Genomic DNA, 17,557 nt, shown 5'->3' on the forward strand with positions numbered 1-17,557 from the left:
AACTTTGGCTTATTTCAGGAACATAAAGAACATTAGAAATCAGCTTAGTACTTGATTGAGTTTGCACAGCCACATCACCCCTACCCTTGACATCTACAAACTCTCCATTCCCTATCTTAACCTTGGATTGATATGTCTTGTCCAAGCTAATAAAGCTTTGCAAATTTGGAGTCATGTGGTTGGTGCAGCCGCTATCAATCAACCAAGTCTCATTGTAAAGTGAAGTTGCGTTGTAGGATGCCATAAACAATTGCTCAACTTCTTGGCCTTGCTGCTAGTCTTCGACCATTTGAGCTTGCTACTGGGAAGGTTCTCCTTTGTTTTTCCAGACTCTTTCTATGTGGCCAAATTGCTTGCTGATAATCCGAGGATTATACTAGTTTATTTAAGCTTTTAGGTCGGATTTTAGATACTTCTTAGCTCATTTTTGCCTGAATTGCTACTTAATTCTCTACAATTCGTGTTTCAGGTTAAATTGGACATTTTGAGTGAATAAAGATAGAATTGGAAATTTTGGACTCAGAAGTTGGGGATCTCAGAAGTTGGGAGAGTTCTGAAGCAGAGTAAGGCACTATGAAACTTGTTCCTAAGGGAGAGTACCAAAGATCGAAGAAGCAAGCAAAGGTGCAATTCTGTAATTTTAGAATTCTTCAGGAAGCTTCGCCGCGTTCTTCGCCACAGCGAAATGAGCCAGTCACGCACCAATTCTGCTTCCTTCTTTGCAAAGGCAAAGTCTACATATTTCAGTTTTGTAAAACGCACAGTTTTACTTTTCACGTGTTTTTCTGAGGATTTTGGGCGAGGTATAAAAGAAAAAACTTAGTCTTTTTGCAAGGGGTCGTCTTGGAGTAGGGTTAGCAGTTTTTTACATTTTTTTTAGATTGATTTTTGAGGGAATTTGGATTGGAAGAGGGTGAAGATTCGAGATTAAACTAGTGGATTCGTCATTTGGGGAGATTTCTTTTCTTTTCTCTTGTTTTCATTATGTTGAACTTTAGTATTTTCGTATTGTAATTCGGATTTTTATGGGTTAAGTAATAGATTGTGTTCTTTTCATATGATTTTGCTTTGATTGTGTGTTTTCTCTGAATTTACTGTTTATATGTGATGAACATGATGAGATTGAGAAATGAATCATGTTAGGCTTCTTGGGTAATCACCATTGTAGTATTGGATGCTAGAGATAGATTCAAGAACCAATGAAATAATTTTAGGACTCTTGTGCTTAATAAGCTTAGATTTATTAACTTTCAATTTGTTGGGTGCAGAAGGTTAATAGGGAAGAGTAGGAAAACATAGCCTGAGAAGGTATGTTTGACACTTTAGAGAGTTTGATTTACAATCAATGCATGTAAATATGAATTTAGTTTAATTCTATAGGCTTAACCCATAAGTCCGAATGAAGTCAAAACCCTACCCGTTTGTTTGAACTGATTTTATCTGTGTTTTACATCTTGCGTTCATAGTTAACTTTTAGTTTAGTAAATTTTGTTTTAGTCTTAGGTTAAATTGCTCCCATTAATCCAAAAGAATTTGGTTGCTCCAACTTGAGAATAGTAGGAAACTTAGTGCTTAGAAAAACAATCCTCGTGGGAACGATACTCACTCATCACTCTATTGCTTGAGCGACTAGTATACTTGCTATATATTGCATGTTTATGAAAAATACGCATCAAGTTTTTGGCGCCGCTGCCGGGGATTGAGTTTTAAGTTAACATTAAGTTTTTCTATAGTTAGCTAGATTGGAGTTTTAATTTTTGTTTTCATCATTGTCTGTTTTACTTTTGTTTTTAATTTTCAGTTAGTTTGTGATCTCACTTTCCTTCATTTCTTTTCGTGTAGTTTATGCGAAGAGCGAGATGTCAACCAGTGGTTCCTGTTGATCTTGAGATTGAGAGAACCGTCAGACGACTTAACAGAGAGAGAAGAGAAATAGAGGATATAGTGGTTGAATCAGAAGAAATAGCTGTTGAAATGGTAGAACCAGAAAATAGGACACTGTGGGAATTTTCAGTTCCCACGGTTAATGGCAGTGGGCCGAGTATTACTAGGCCTACAGTACAAGCCAACAACTTTGAGATTAAGCCGACAATCATCCAGATGATCCAGCAGTCGGTAAGGTTTAATGGTGATTTGAAGGAAGATCCGAATCAGCATATTGCAAACTTCTTGGAAATTTGTGACACCTTCAAGTCGAATGGAGTGTCAGATGACGCCATTAGGTTGAGCTTATTCCCATTCTTATTAGGGGATAAAGCAAAAGGGTGGTTAATGGCACTACCACCGGGAACTATCACAACTTGGAATGATCTAGCACATAAGTTCCTTACCAAGTTCTTCCCTCCAGCAAAATTAGGAAAACTGAGAAATGATATCATATCATTTCTACAAGATGAGTCCGAGTCATTGTATGAAGCTTGGGAGAGGTACAAGGAGTTAATGAGGAAATGTCCACACCATGGGTTGCCAGTTTGGCTTCAAGTCCAAACATTCTACAATGGACTGATGGGTAACGTGCAAACCATGGTGGATGCAGCTTCAGTTGGAGCCTTTTAGAATAAGACACCAGATGAGGCTTATGAGTTGCTTGAGGTTTTGGCAAGCAACAACTATCAAAGACCAAATGAGAGAGTTATACCAAGAAAATCTTCTGGTTTTCATGAAGTTGATGCCTTCACAGCCATCTCAGCCCAACTCACAGCACTTCAGAAATAGTTGGGAAGTATGCAAGTAAACTCTATTCAAGCACCTTAACTAACTTGTGATTTTTGTGTAAGAAACCATGTGAGTAGCGAGTGTCAAGTGGGGAATACATTTGCTTCATCATCTTCATCATTGGAGCAAGTGAACTACTTGGCAGGGAATCAGAGATAACCAAACAACCCGTACTCCAACACATACAACCCGGGGTGGAGAAATCATCCAAATCTGGCTTAGGGCAATCAGAACCAGCAAAGTAATCAATGGAACCAAAGGACATTGCCAAATAACCAACCAGGGGCAAATAATCAACCGGGAGATCCAAGAGTAACAAAGTTGGAGGACATGTTTGGGAAATTCATGCAGGAGATGACGGGTTTTATGAATGAGATGAGGATGAATTTTAGAAATCAAGGGGTGTCCATTCGGAATCTTGAGGTACAGATGGGCCAATTAGCCGAGAAGCTAAATGAGAGACCGTAGGGTTCTAAACCAAGCGGTTTGGATGAAGAGAACAAGAAGAAGGAAGAAAGGCAAAAGAAGAATGAGAAATTGCCATTCCCCAAGATACCACTAGAGTTGGCACATCACACCCCACCCGTGCCTTTTCCTCAGAGACTAAAGAAAAAGAATCAGGATAAGCAATTTTCAAAATTTATTGAAATATTTAAAAAAGTGCATATTAACATTCCTTTTGCAGATGCATTGCAGCAGATGCTGAGCTACACGAAGTTCCTTAAGGAAATCCTATCGAACAAAAGGAAGTTAGAAGATGAGGAAACAGTGATGCTTACGGAGGAGTGCGGTGCCATTCTCCAGAAAAAGTTACCCCCGAAGCTCAAGGATCTAGGGAGTTTTACTATTCCTTGTATTATAGGAGATATTACTTTTGATCGTATGCTGTGTGATTTAAGTGCTAGTATTAATTTGATGCCCTTTACTGTTTTCACGAGATTGGGAATTGGTGAAGTGAAGCCAATGACCATGTCGTTGCAACTAGCAGATAGGTCCATAAAACACCCGAGGGGGATAGTGGAAGATGTGTTGGTGAAGGTAGGTAAGATAATTTTTCTAGCAGATTTTGTGGTGTTGGATATGGAAGAGGATAAGGAAATTCCTCTGATTTTAGGTCGACCATTCTTGGCCACGAGGAGAGCACTTATAGATGTGCAAGAAGGAAAGTTACTGTTGAGAGTTCAAGATGAAACGGTAACTTTCAATGTCTTTGAGATGATGAAATTTCCATCCGAATCGGATTCGTGCTTTAGTGTCGATGTGGTGGATAAATTGGTTGTAGAATCTATTGAAGAAAACACCCCACAATTACCTCTAGAAGCGTGTATAGCCAAATCAAAAACAGTAGAGGTAGATGAGTCAGCTAGTAATGAATGTGCTAGGATGTTAGAAGCACTTTAACGGATTGATGAGAGTCAAGATCTAGAATTTGAGGAGTTTGATTTTGAAAAAGAGAAGGAAAAGGAAAAAAATGAAGAACCTCTAAAGCTTGAGCTGAAACCTTTACCTTCCCACCTCAAATATGTATATCTTGGGGACTCAAAAACCTTCCCGGTGATCATTAGTTCAGGTTTGAGTAAATTGGAGGAAGAGCAGTTGATTAGGGTGTTGAGGGAACATAGACTAACAATTGGATGGACTATCTCGGACATTAGAGGCATCTCGCCATCATTTTGCATGCATAAGATACTTATAGAGGATGATATTAAGCCTAGGGTGCAACCACAGCGGAGATTGAATCCTTCGATGAAAGAAGTGGTGAGAAAGGAGGTGGTGAAACTCCTAGATGCAAGGATTATTTATCCTATTTCTGACTGTCCATGGGTGAGCCTGGTACAAGTGGTTCCGAAGAAGGGAGGTATCACAGTAGTAAGGAATGAGAGTAATGAATTGATACCAACTAGGACGGTGACGGGCTAGAGAGTATGCATTGATTACGAGAAATTGAATGAGGCGACAAGGAAGGATCATTTTCCACTACCTTTCATTGAACAGATGTTGGAGAGGTTGGCAAGACATGCCTATTACTGTTTTCTAGATGGGTATTCAGGATACAACTAGATTGCCATCACTCTTGAAGATCAAGAGAAGACGACCTTCACTTGCCTCTATGGCACCTTCGCTTACCGAAGGATGCCTTTTGGGTTATGCAATGCACCAGCAATATTTCAGAGATGCATGATGTCAATCTTTGGAGATATGGTGGAACGGTTTATAGAAGTCTTCATGGATGACTTCTCAGTTTTTGGTTCATCTTTTGATAGTTGTTTAACTAATCTTTCTCTTGTTTTGCAGTGATGTAAGGAGACGAACGTGGTGTTGAATTGGGAGAAGTGTTATTTCATGGTCAATGAGGGAATAGTGCTCAGTCATATGATCTCAAAGGAAGGAATAGAAGTCGATCGAGCAAAGACAGAAGTGATTGAGAAGCTGCCACCACCATCAAATGTCAAAGCGATCTGAAGTTTCTTGGGGCATGTGGGGTTTTACAGACGCTTCATCAAGGATTTTTCTAAGATTTCTAAACCCCTGTGCAATTTGTTGAATAAAGATATTGTTTTTGACTTTAATGATGAATGCATGCATGCCTTTCTAACTCTGAAAAAATTATTAGTATCTGCACCTATTATTGCAGTTCTCGACTGGGGACTGCCATTTGAATTAATGTGTGATGCTAGTGATTTTGCTTTAGGGGTAGTTTTAGGACAGAGGAAAAACAAAGTGTTGCATGTAATTCAGTATGCTAGCAAAATACTCATTGATGCATAATTGAATTACACCACTACTGAAAAAGAATTGTTAGTTGTGGTTTTTGCTTTTGACAAGTTTTGTTCATATTTGTTAGGTGCAAAGGTGATTGTCTACACGGACCATTCAGCACTCAAGCACCTTTTGGCAAAGCAAGAAGCGAAACCTCGATTGATTAGATGGATCTTACTACTGCAAGAGTTTGATTTAGAAATACGAGACAAGAAAGGGTCGGAAAACATTGTGGCAGATCACTTGTCGAGAATTGAGAGACCAATCTACGGAATTGAGGAGGAAATCCCAATTAGAGAAACATTTTTGGATGAGAAATTGATGAGAGTGGATGAAGCACCATGGTATGTAGATTTTGCAAATTATTTGTCATCAAGGGTGCTCCCAAGTGGTATGACGTACCAACAAAAGAGAAAATTCTTCTCAGATTTGAAGTACTACTTTTGGGAAGAGCCATTTCTATACAGACACTGTGCTGATCAAATGATACGGAGATGTGTCTCAGAGGAGGAGATGGAAAGCATTCTACGGCATTGTCACGAGAGGGAAGTAGGTGGCCATTTTGGAGGAGCTAGGACAGCAGCCAAGGTTTTACAATCGGGGTTTTATTGGCCAACCCTCTTTAAAGATTCTTTCCGGATGATTTAGGAGTGTGACCAATGTCAACGGATGGGTAATATTTTAAAAAGAGATAAGATGCCATTGAACAACATCCTGGCGGTTGAGCTTTTTGATGTGTGAGTGATTGATTTCATGGGTCCCTTCCCAAGTTCTTTTGGGAACACATATATATTGGTAGCGGTGGACTACGTGTTGAAGTGGGTTGAAGCAGTTGCATTGCCGACTAATGATGCTAGGGTGGTGGTTAAGTTTGTGAGAAAGAACATTTTCTCAAGGTTTGGGGTACCACGGGCAATTATTAGTGATGGAGGATCCCACTTTTGCAATAGCAATTGGATACATTGTTGGGTAAGTATGGAGTGACACATAGAGTTGCAACATTCTACCATCCACAAACGAGCGGGCAAGTGGAACTGTCTAACAGAGAACTTAAAGGAATTTTAGAAAAGACAGTTAATACATCTAGGAAGGACTGGTCACGGAAATTAGATGATGCGTTATAGGCCTACGGAACTGCATTCAAGACTCCTATTGGTATGTCTCCATTTAGGATAGTTTATGGGAAAACGTGTCACTTACCGATAGAACTCGAGCATAAAGCATACTGGGTTGTCAAGCAGCTAAACATGGACTTGAAAGCTGCTGGGGAAGAAAGGATGTTAACTTTGAACGAACTCGATGAGTTCCATCTCGAAGCATATGAGAATGCTCGGATTTACAAGGAGAAGACAAAAAGGTGGCATGACAAGCATATCTGGAAGAAGAACTTTGAAATAGGACAGAAGGTGTTGTTGTTCAATTATAAACTTAGGCTTTTTCCTGAAAAACTTAAGTCTAGGTTGTCCGGACCATTCACAGTGACAAGGATTCATCCATATGGAGTGGTGGAAGTGTCACATGAAGAAAAGGGAACCTTTACGGTCAATGGAAAGAGACTGAAGCCATACATAGATGGGATGCTGAGTTGCAAATCCATCCCAATCCGGCTTGACATTCCGGCTTGAAGATTGAGAGAGTCAAGCTATCGACTATAAACAAGCACTTTTTAGGAGGCAACCCAAGTGTTTTTAATACTTTGTTTTTCATTTTGTTATGTTTGAATTTCTTATGAGTTTGAAGGATTTTTGATTGGTGTGTTTTTGGGTATTTCAGCTGAAGTTTCCAGCAAAGGAAAAGACAGAAAATGCTCTAGACTTCGCCGAGTCGAGAAAGTATTCTTCGCCGTAGCGAAGCACTTTGTAGAAAATGGGTTTTGAAAAGTCCCAGACTTTGCTGCGGCGAAGATTGTTCTTCGCCAGGGTGAAGCACCCTGAAAAATGTTGCAGCTCCTGTAAGTTTTCGCCGCGGCAAAGAAAGTGGGACGAAATTTTTCTAAGGTATCTTCTCCGCGGTGAAGAGTTTTTCTCGCCGAGGCGAGTAGCCATTGTATGTTTTCGCCCCAGCGAAGAAATTTTCTTCGCCGTGGCGAAGCTTGTTCTTTGCCGCGGCGACGTTCGTTTTTTATAAATACTCCCTTCCTTCTCTCATTCTTCACGTGACTTTTCATATCCACTTGAGAGAAAAAAATTTTCAACTTCAATCCATTGCCTTCCCAGTGTTTTCCCAACCAAATTTCTCACCCCTTAACCCTCCTAAACACCAAAACAACTTATTTCAACAACAATTTTCTCGAAAATTTCACGAAAATTTTAGGATCAAGAATTTGGGGTTTTTCAATCTGGGCTGTTCCTGGCTAAATTGGTGGCGAATAATCCTTCATATTGGTAAGATCTCAAGTTCCCTAAGCTTTTTATTGCACAATTTCAAGTTTTAATTTATAGATCTAAAAAAAATTGGTTGTGGTTGAATTGTGGAATTTGGGTGATTGTGAGCTTTGATTGTGTTAGAGGAAGGATTGTTTGGGTGTTGTGTGACTTGGAGGAGTGTGGGTTTTGAATTTTTGGAGTGTTTGGTTGAAGTTTGAAAATTTGTAGTTTGGGGGTTGAAGTGCAAATTTTTGAAAGTGTTGTTTTTTGTTGCAGGATTAAATTGGTTGTTGTAGGACATTTAGGCTTGAATTATTGGGGTGCAATTTTTAAGTTGAACTTTAATTTTAGAGAAAATTCCGGTCAAAGCCAAGCATCCGTATAAGGGCAAGGGAAAAGGAAAGAAAGTGGACAACCGCTTCGTGAGTGAGGAGGCCCGGAAAAGATATGAAGGGGCTAGCAAAAGAAAGGATAAGGGCTTTGTTCCTAAGCGCGGATTGACCGCGAGTCAGACCTTGGAATGGAGTCGAGGGAGGCAGTGGGAAGCGTTTATGAGTGCTCCTGCATAGCCGGCTATAGAACCGCTAGTGAGGGAGTTTTATGCCAACCTCCCGGATTGTGAGGAGGGTATGGCATTTGTAAGAGGGGTTGATGTGCCGTTTTCGGAAAAGGTGATCAATGAGTTTTATAACCTGCCTAGGATTTACCAGAATGATTACGCGAGGTTTAAGACGTCAAGTTATGAGGATAATATCATTCTTCCGATCATTGCAAAACCGGATGCAACTTGGGCAGTGTTGAAGAAACAAAAGAAAACCCTCAAGGGAACTGATTTGACACGATGGCTCGACTGTGGCAGTATTTTGTTTATGTGAAGATGATACCGGAAACGCACTATAGCACAGTAACTAAAGAGAAGGCAGTATTGCTCTATTCTATTGCCACAGGAAAGACTATTGATGTGGCAGAAATTATCTGGAACAGCATGCAGCATGCCTCCAAACTAGGGCAATCGAGTTACGCTTTTTCGCATCTCATTACTACCTTGTGCATTAGAGCTGGAGCTGAGGTTCATGATGATGAGCAACGTATTCATGCTGCCCCAGTCCTAGATTCAGATTATTATCAAAAGCATCTTGAACGCCCAGAAACTGAGCAACCAAGAGCAGGGACAAAATGGCAAAGAACTACACAAGGCCCTGTGGTAGCGTGCTAAATGCTCCAAATTAATAACCTTCCTAACCTAACTACTGAATTGCATATAGGGTAAGCAAGGGTCGATCCCACAGGGAATGGTTCGATTAATACCTATGTTCTATCTAATAACCACAACAAAAATAACAAAACAAATAAAATCCTAAACAGTAAACATGACAATAGTAATGAAAGGGGTTATACTCAATGCAATCTAAGGTAAAACAAATCAATCGCTAATGGTAGAAAATATCAAATTAAAAATAGTCAGTTCTCGGTTCAAGATCCACCTAAATATGTATTGGACATGAACTAACCATAACACTATTCTATCTCGTTATTATGGAACTACTGACCCTAGGAAACAACAAGCTCTGTTACCCTAATTCTCCCTTAGTTTGTCACTACTGAAATAAGCTCTTCGAGTAGATACTAACCCTTGAACAACCTAGAACAAGCTCTCTAAATTTAATTCAATGGCAGCCTTAAGAATTAGGAGAATAGATCAATCTAAGCAACAATCACGCAAGCTCAGATTATTTAACTTAAGTCATGTTATTCAAGACAATAGACCGAAAACTTGTCCACAATCAGCTATCATCATGTGTCACTCGTTGAATAGAAAAAAGGACAATTATGGATCACAATTCCTAATTCTAACAGATAAAATTCCGATTAAACAATTCAGCAGGCCATTACTAAATCACCCAAACAGAAAATTATAAACAATTAAAACAGAATAACATAAACAATTCCAATAAAAACGAGATTAAGAACAATGTTACTTAAGTTAGGCTACACCAATGACATGAATTTAGGCTTCAAAATCCCCTTGAACTGAAGAAGAAAGATCAGCCTCACATCTTGACGTAGAAAGTAAAAGAAAACCAAAAAAAAACTAAAAACTACTGCTGTCTCTTTTTCTCCTGGTTAACCTAACTCCTGAATAAAGAACATGTTTTTCTCCTAATTCTACCCCAGGAATCACGGAAAATTACTTTCCTAGACGTTTCCTAAAAGATAGACTTCCAGATTTGACAAAATCTTATCAGATATGGATTCCAGATTTCGTCTCCAGCTTGTACCAGGATTCTCGCAATGTAAAAGATCTTTTCTGGGCTTGGTCAGTTTAAAAAAATTGTAGTCCCAGATGTATAGATGAATCTGGGCTTTTGAATCACCCGCTTTCGATATTTGATGCTCCATTTAGGCCTGTTCGAAGATTCAATGCTCAGCCAGGAAATCCTACCGTGACTAGGATTCCAGGTCCGGTTTTGCAACAACTACTGAGAACCCAAACGAACTCGGATTTTCAGCCATAATACCTTCCTGGAAAGCTTGATTTGTCTACTTTACTTCTTCTGAAGGACGCTTTTGCAATCGAGAAATCTGACTCCATGAAAAATCTGAAAAACGTAGCACTGGTTAGAATAACGAAAAATCTGGAAAATCTGGAATTTCCTAATCTTTTCTCAATTATTTCCTCAAGTCTATCCAAATATGCCAAACTTACAAAATAAACTCTAATCAACTCAACTAGGCATAAAACATAACAAAAACATAATATGGAAGGAATAAAAAAATATATAAATTACACTCTTACCACCCAGCCTCATCTTCCAGTTCCACAACTACACAGAAGGAGATGATGTAGCAGATGATGGGTATGATGAAACGTATGGCAAAACGACAAGATTGGTTGGCTGAGTAGACCCAGATGATGTATGATATGCAGAAGAGCAGCTTCAACAAGCTCAACGTTGACACTATAGAATTCCAATGGGCTGACTGGGATTCAGATTGTAGTTGATGAGAAACCAAGCGGTTTGGAGGAAGAAGAGGAAGAAGAGGAAGACGAGGGAGGCGAAGAATGAGCACCGGAGCACCTATTTTTTTTTTTTTCGTTATGTTTATTTCTTTTAGTTGATTTTGTTTTTCATTTCAAACATTAAACTCAGTTTTATTTTTGTTTTGGATTTTTTTAGTTGTTTTCTTTTAATTTGTAGTTGCTGCAAGGACGAGATTAGGTTGTAATATTTTCAATTTAGTTTGTGAATTTTTGCTAACACAAGGGACACCACAGTTTCAATTGTTTTGACAAATTTTGGGTGATGAAAAAGTCCAAGACCAGGTGTGCACTGTGGAGTGACACTTCACGGATCAACCAGGGAACTTTCTCATACCTTTGTTATTTTTTTTATTTTCTATTCCTGATTTTTGCGTAATAGGACATTGAGGACAATGTAATATTTTGTTTGGGGGTAGGAAATAGAAATTTTTAAACTTTTGTTATTTTTTCTTTAGTTTGATTGTTTTTGCCAATGATGAATTGTATAAATCAATGATGAGGATAGGGTTGTTGCGAATTTATTGTTGAGAAATGTTAAGCATTGCTTCAAGTTATGTTTATTGACTGGTTTTTTATTGAGTTTTGTTGAGTGGTTCAGCCACCATTTTCATTATTTCGGCATGCTTAGACTCATTTTATGTGGTTAGGTGAAGTTTGATAATGTTGGTGGACTCTAGAACCTAGTAGAGAAGTGCTTGAGGTGAAATTCTAGGATTAGACATGGTTGAGAAGATGATTTAGGCATTCTTTTTGGAACGTTTGAGCCTTTCTAGCTGACCCATGAATGAAATTGTCCCTAGTTCCCCATTTGAGCCGTAGGAAATTTTTATTGCTTTATTTTTCTTGGCAAACAAAAAAATTGTCCGATCCTTATACCCTAAACACTTTGTCATACCCTTAGGAGAATTCGGTCCTAATGCAAACATAAAGAACGGGAAGAGTTGTACGAATAAACTAAAAGAATAGTTTGGGGGTTGTGAGAATGGCAATAAAAACAAAAGAGGTAGTTCACCCCAATTCAATTGATCTGTGTTCTTTTCAAAAAAAAAAAAAAATGGATTACTGTCTAGTTTAAGGGTATACCGGCTGAAAACCAGAACCTGCCTTAAAAACTGCCTAGCAGTACTTGGTGACCTCTGGTATAACAACGCCACGTACACCTTAAACGCATTTTCCCCGCTGCATTTATGGTATCCGAAATAAGAAAGATACAAGTTTGAGGGTTGTAAATTAGTGGACACTCTGATTGGTGGTTGAGAAGAAGTGGAGTTCAATTTGATTTTAGTGTTTGCATGAGGAAAACCGAGTCTCTTACTTTGTTATTCCTATCATTTTTCTTGGAACCCACTACCCGAGCCTAGCGTTACAAGCTTATAAAGACCTTTTGATTCTTATTGTTGTCTAGTCCTTATTAGTGGAGAGTAGTTCGATATTTAGGCTTATGGAGTCTACCACCATTTGATAAACTTTATATTTTTGCATAAAATAATCCGGGAAGTTGGAATGTGGATTGAAGTGGGGATCACCTACTCGGTGGACCGATAGACGAAGACAGTCGATGTAGCTTATAACTTCTTGGAGTGTTAAACATTTTTCTAATAATAATTTTGTAACAACTTTTGAGATTGGTATAAATTCTCAGCAGTTGTTTTGTGAGTCGGGCCTTTTATTTTCCTTTTTCATTTTTGTTAATTGTTATTTTCTATTTTTAAACGTTTGTGTTTTTCTTTTATCTTGTTTTGTACCTGATGCTCGGGGATGAGCATGGTTCTAGTTTGGGGGTATTTGATAATCCGAGGATTATACTAGTTTATTTAAGCTTTTAGACCGGATTTTAGATACTTCTTAGCTCATTTTTGCCTGAATTACTACTTAATTCTCTACATTTTGTGTTTTAGTTAAATTGGACATTTTGAGAGAATAAAGACAGAATTGGAAATTTTGGACTCAGAAGTTGGCGAATCTCAGAAGTTGGGAGAGTTCTGAAGTAGAGTAAGGCATTATGAAGCTTGTTCCCAAGGGAGAGTACCGAAGATCAAAGAAGCAAGCAAAGAGGCAATTCTGTAACTTCAGAATTCTTCAGGAAGCTTCGCCGTTCCCAAGGGAGAGTACCAAAGATTGAAGAAGCAAGCAAAGGGGCAATTCTGTAATTTCAGGATTCTTCAGGAAGCTTCGCCGCGGCAAAGCTTGTTCTTCGCCATGGCGAAATGAGCCAATCACGCACCAATTCTGCTTCCTTCTTCGCCGCGGCAAAGTCTGCATATTTCAGTTTTGTAAAACGCACAGTTTTACTTTTCACGTGTTTTTCTGAGGATTTTGGGCGAGGTATAAAAGAAAAACTTAGTCTTTTTCCAAGGGGTCGTCTTGGAGTAGGGTTAGCAGTTTTTTACATTTTTCTTAGATTGATTTTTGAGCGAATTTGGATTGGAAGAGGGTGAAGATTCAAGATTAAACTAGTGGATTCGTCATTTGGGGAGATTTCTTGTCTTTTTTCTTGTTTTCATTATGTTGAACTTTAGTATTTTCGTTTCTTTAATTTGTATTATTGATTTAGCCATGAACTAACCCTTTTTGGGTTAGGGTTTTGATTGTAATTCAGATTCTTATGGGTTAAGTAATAGATTGTGTTCTTTTCATATGATTTTGCTTTGATTGTGTGTTTGCTCTAAATTTACTGTTTATATGTGATGAACATGATGAGATTGAGAGATGAATCATGTTAGGCTTCTTCGGTAATCACCATTGTAGTATTGGATGCTAGAGATAGATTTAAGAACCAATGAAATCACTTTAGGACTCTTGTGCTTAACGAGCTTAGTTTATTAACTTTCAATTTGTTGGGTGCAGAAGATTAATAGGGAAGAGTAGGAAAACATAGCCTGAGAAGGTATGTTTGACACTTTAGAGAGTTCGATTTACAATCAATGCATGTGAATATGAATTTAGTTTAATTCTATAGGCTTAACCCATAGAGTTCGAATGAAGTCAAAACCCTACCCGTTTGTTTGAACTGATTTATCCGTGTTTTATATCTTGCGTTCGTAGTTAAATTTTAGTTTAGTAAATTTTGTTTTAGTCTTATGTTAAATTGCTCCCATTAATCCAAAAGAATTCACTTGCTCTAACTTGAGAACAGTAGGAAACTTAGTGCTTAGCGAAACAATCCTCATGGGAACGATACTCACTCATCACTCTATTACTTGAGCGACTAGTATACTTGCTATATATTGCACGTTTATGAAAAATACGCATCAGTTGCAGGCCCTGCATTGGATTCCTGGCCGAACCAACACCTTTTCTCTGAGTGTCCTTTCTTCTTATAGTGAGAACATGGCGGATACTCCTTCATCCCACCTGATTTCCACTGATTGTTGACCATTTCCTTCCCCTTCTTGTCTCCAGCATTCCTTTTATTGCCTCTCTGTACAAACTTTGCTTTGTGAGTTGCAATCATAACACCTTCACTTGCATCTTCTTGTTTTAAAAGTCTCCTCTGCTCTTGAGGCTGTGCGGAATGTCCCAGTTCAGTGAGAGTGATTTGACACAAGGCTTTAGAGTCCTCAAAAGAAGAGATTTTTGACTCAAATCTTTCAGGTAAGCTCACTAACACTTTCTTTACTATTCTTCTATCTGTCAACTCCATCCCAAGCAGCCTAATTTTGTTAACTACACTCACCAACCTGTCAACATACTCCCTCACCTTCTCGGTTTCTTGCATTCTTAGCATTTCAAATTCCCTTCTCAAGTTCAACACTTGCAAGCCTCTTGTTGTGTCACTTCCCATAAACTCTTCTCTCAACTTATCCCATGCTTCCTTTAGCGTTTCATATGCCATAATCCTTGTAAAAACAAGGTCAGTTAATGTGAGATAGGGCTCTCGGTGCCTTGGCAGCTTCTTCTTCATGTATCCTGGTCTGATTCAGGGTGGGATTTGGTCCCAACTGAGGTGGTTGATGATTTTCCTCCACATACTGCCGTAGGCCTTGTCCATGGAGGAATGCCTTTATCTTGATAGCCCACATGTGGTATTATTCGCCATTGAAGACTGGAGGAGTAAGAGAAGCTATAAGTTGTGCCATTAAAACAAATTATTTGGAGTTTGACAGTGAAGATGTTGTAACAGGGGTTGAAAGGTTAGATAAGGAAGATGAGTGTATTAAGCCCTTTAAGATCATATGAGCTCTGATACCAATTGTTGGTTTTGCAAGAGAATGCACGAGAGAAAACTGATGAAAAAGAGACAAAACGAAGGCTGAAAAAACGTTCTGTTTTGCATTAAAAAAATAGGGATAATTTATACAAGAACCTGCCACTGTTTCACTTAAAGTTTTGCAAATTTAAAATTTGAACAAGGCACATTCAACTAATGCACGTACAAACCTATCAAATACATCACTTAATCAAACCTAATTCACCTAAATACATCACTAAAATCATTCTAAACAGTAATCAAAAAATTGCTTCTCTATGCACAGTGGAAGTTCAAACAGTTGCGGCAAAACATGCAATTCGAATTTTCTATCAAGTTTATCATTTCCAACATGATATCACAATCTTCAACAGTCCTCACTGTTTACTACCCATGAGAAAGGCTTTCAATGGTACTTTTCTCATCGCAGGTGGTTATGACAAAAAAGATGAAACCAATGCTATAGCCAAGGGTCGTGCAGATGTTGCTGTTTATGGTCGTTGGTTCTTAGCTTATCCAGATTTGCCAAAGAGATTTGAGCTCAATGTCCCTCTCAATAAGCGTAACAAATAGACATTTTATATAAATGATCCCATTACCGGTTACATAGATTATCCATTTCTTGAAACCACTTCAGCTTTTAATGAATGAGAATTCAAAGTTGTTTAATCATTCATTGTTGTATTTTCTCTTACCTTGAGCTTGTTATTTTCTTGAACTGTATATGTTTAGAAAACAACTCTATGTTGATAATAAAATTCTAAGGCCAAGGGTTTTACAATGGCAATAATCCTCTTTAAATGATTGTGTTTGTGTCAATTTCATAATCTATTAGTAGTTTATTTATAACTTTTTTTTTTTTTAAATATTAAAAGTTTTCTATAACCAAACCACTACTGGAATAGCAATAGCATCCTTCAAGTTTGACTTTGAGAACTCGTCTGAATCAAACAGGAAGCTCTGAACATGTCTGATGAAACTCCAGTTATTCCTCTTCTCACCCCAAATAAGATGGGAAGTTTCAACCTTTCTAATGGGTAAACTTTCTAACTTTAAACTTTTACATTTTACACCCTTTCTACTTGTTTTCTGCTGGTTTTGTTTGATGGGTATGGATTAAAATGAATGATGTTTTGGATAAGCTTTTGGTTTGTTTATTGAGTTTTTAGCTTCTTATGATTGTGGGATTTTAGTTGTATTTGCTCCAGTTATTCTATTGTTGTGTCTAATTGAAATTTACGCTTGATTTTGCATGCATGTTTAAGAGTGGTTTTAGCATCACTGATAACAAAAGTCTTTCAACAATGTTCCTCAACCTCATGCTATCTTATATTACTTACAGAGAACCAATAACAGTAGTTTTCTTATAAGCAAAGGAACTTGTGTTTCTGATACCGCTCGATGGCAATTTTACCTTTACACTGCTATGTACTTGATTAAAAAGGAAACAACATGCATTTTAATTTCTGATCTCTACTTTTTGGCTTGAGGTTTAATGTGAAATTTCCTAGGTTGAAATTTGATAAGCTCTTTAGTTTCTTCGATATATATAAGGTATCCGAATATGCTTGGTATTTGGACAAAAGAGCAAGTTGAAGCATGGAAACCAATTGTGGATGTTGTTCACGCCAATGATGGGATCTTCTTTTGTCAGCTTTGGCATGTGGGAAGGTTTTCAAACGAAGGTGTGTTTTATGTCATTTTAGTTTTGTATCTTGCAAGTTTTTTACATTGTAATGATTGAATCGCAAACTGGATTTTACTCATCATATGAATGAGATTCTTCATGCTGATGTTAGTGTTGATGCAGTGATACTTTGCTGGAAATGCATCATCATTGCAGGTTCAGTTGGAATTGTTTTTGGAGCCTGTTGAAGTTAGTTTGCTACAGTGATCCAACGTGCATTGCTGTAACATTTTAGTGTATTGTAGTTGAATAGCTTAAGTGTAATTAAGTTAGTATTATGGTATGTTTTGTGTATGAAATATTAGTTGCTAAGATTTGAATTTAAATTTGTAAATGTCTGTTGTAGTTGTTGAATCAGCAGAGAGTTGTTAAGCTGGTGTATATATTGATCAAGTTGAATGAAAATCGGTAACTTTTGCACACAAGCTTGATAACTCTTCTTTCTTTTCTTTGCATTCTCCAGTTGAAAACCATCAAATGGTATCAGAGCCACTTACAAAAACCTAAAACCTATTGCAATCAATAAAAAACTACAACTCAAGAACACTCTCCAATTTTAGCAAAAAAGGCCAGCATGCATCTACTCATTTTTCCTCTCTGCGATAGACATAAAAACAGAGACATGGCAACCCAATCTGCTTTGATGGCACCTCCGATGTTCAATGGGGAACACTACCATATATGGGCTGTTAAAATGAAGGCCTTCCTCTGGGGTCAGGGATTGTAGAAGTACATGGAAGAAAACAGGCAGCCACCTTCATTAGGACAGAATCCCACCCTGAATCAAATAAGATTGC

At 38.1% G+C, this 17,557-nt stretch overlaps 1 non-coding gene across 1 annotated transcript; it reads right to left on the bottom strand.

Annotated features, from left to right (window-relative positions):
- Positions 1-2,358: 2,358 nt before the first annotated feature.
- Positions 2,359-2,465, bottom strand: LOC116134408. The gene has a single exon (XR_004128734.1). It is a non-coding gene; the product is annotated as a small nucleolar RNA R71 (small nucleolar RNA).
- Between the last annotated feature and the right edge of the window lie 15,092 nt (positions 2,466-17,557).

This window comes from Pistacia vera, unplaced genomic scaffold (genome assembly GCF_008641045.1).
Source record: "Pistacia vera cultivar Batoury unplaced genomic scaffold, PisVer_v2 Contig287, whole genome shotgun sequence".
Lineage (NCBI taxonomy): Eukaryota > Viridiplantae > Streptophyta > Magnoliopsida > Sapindales > Anacardiaceae > Pistacia > Pistacia vera.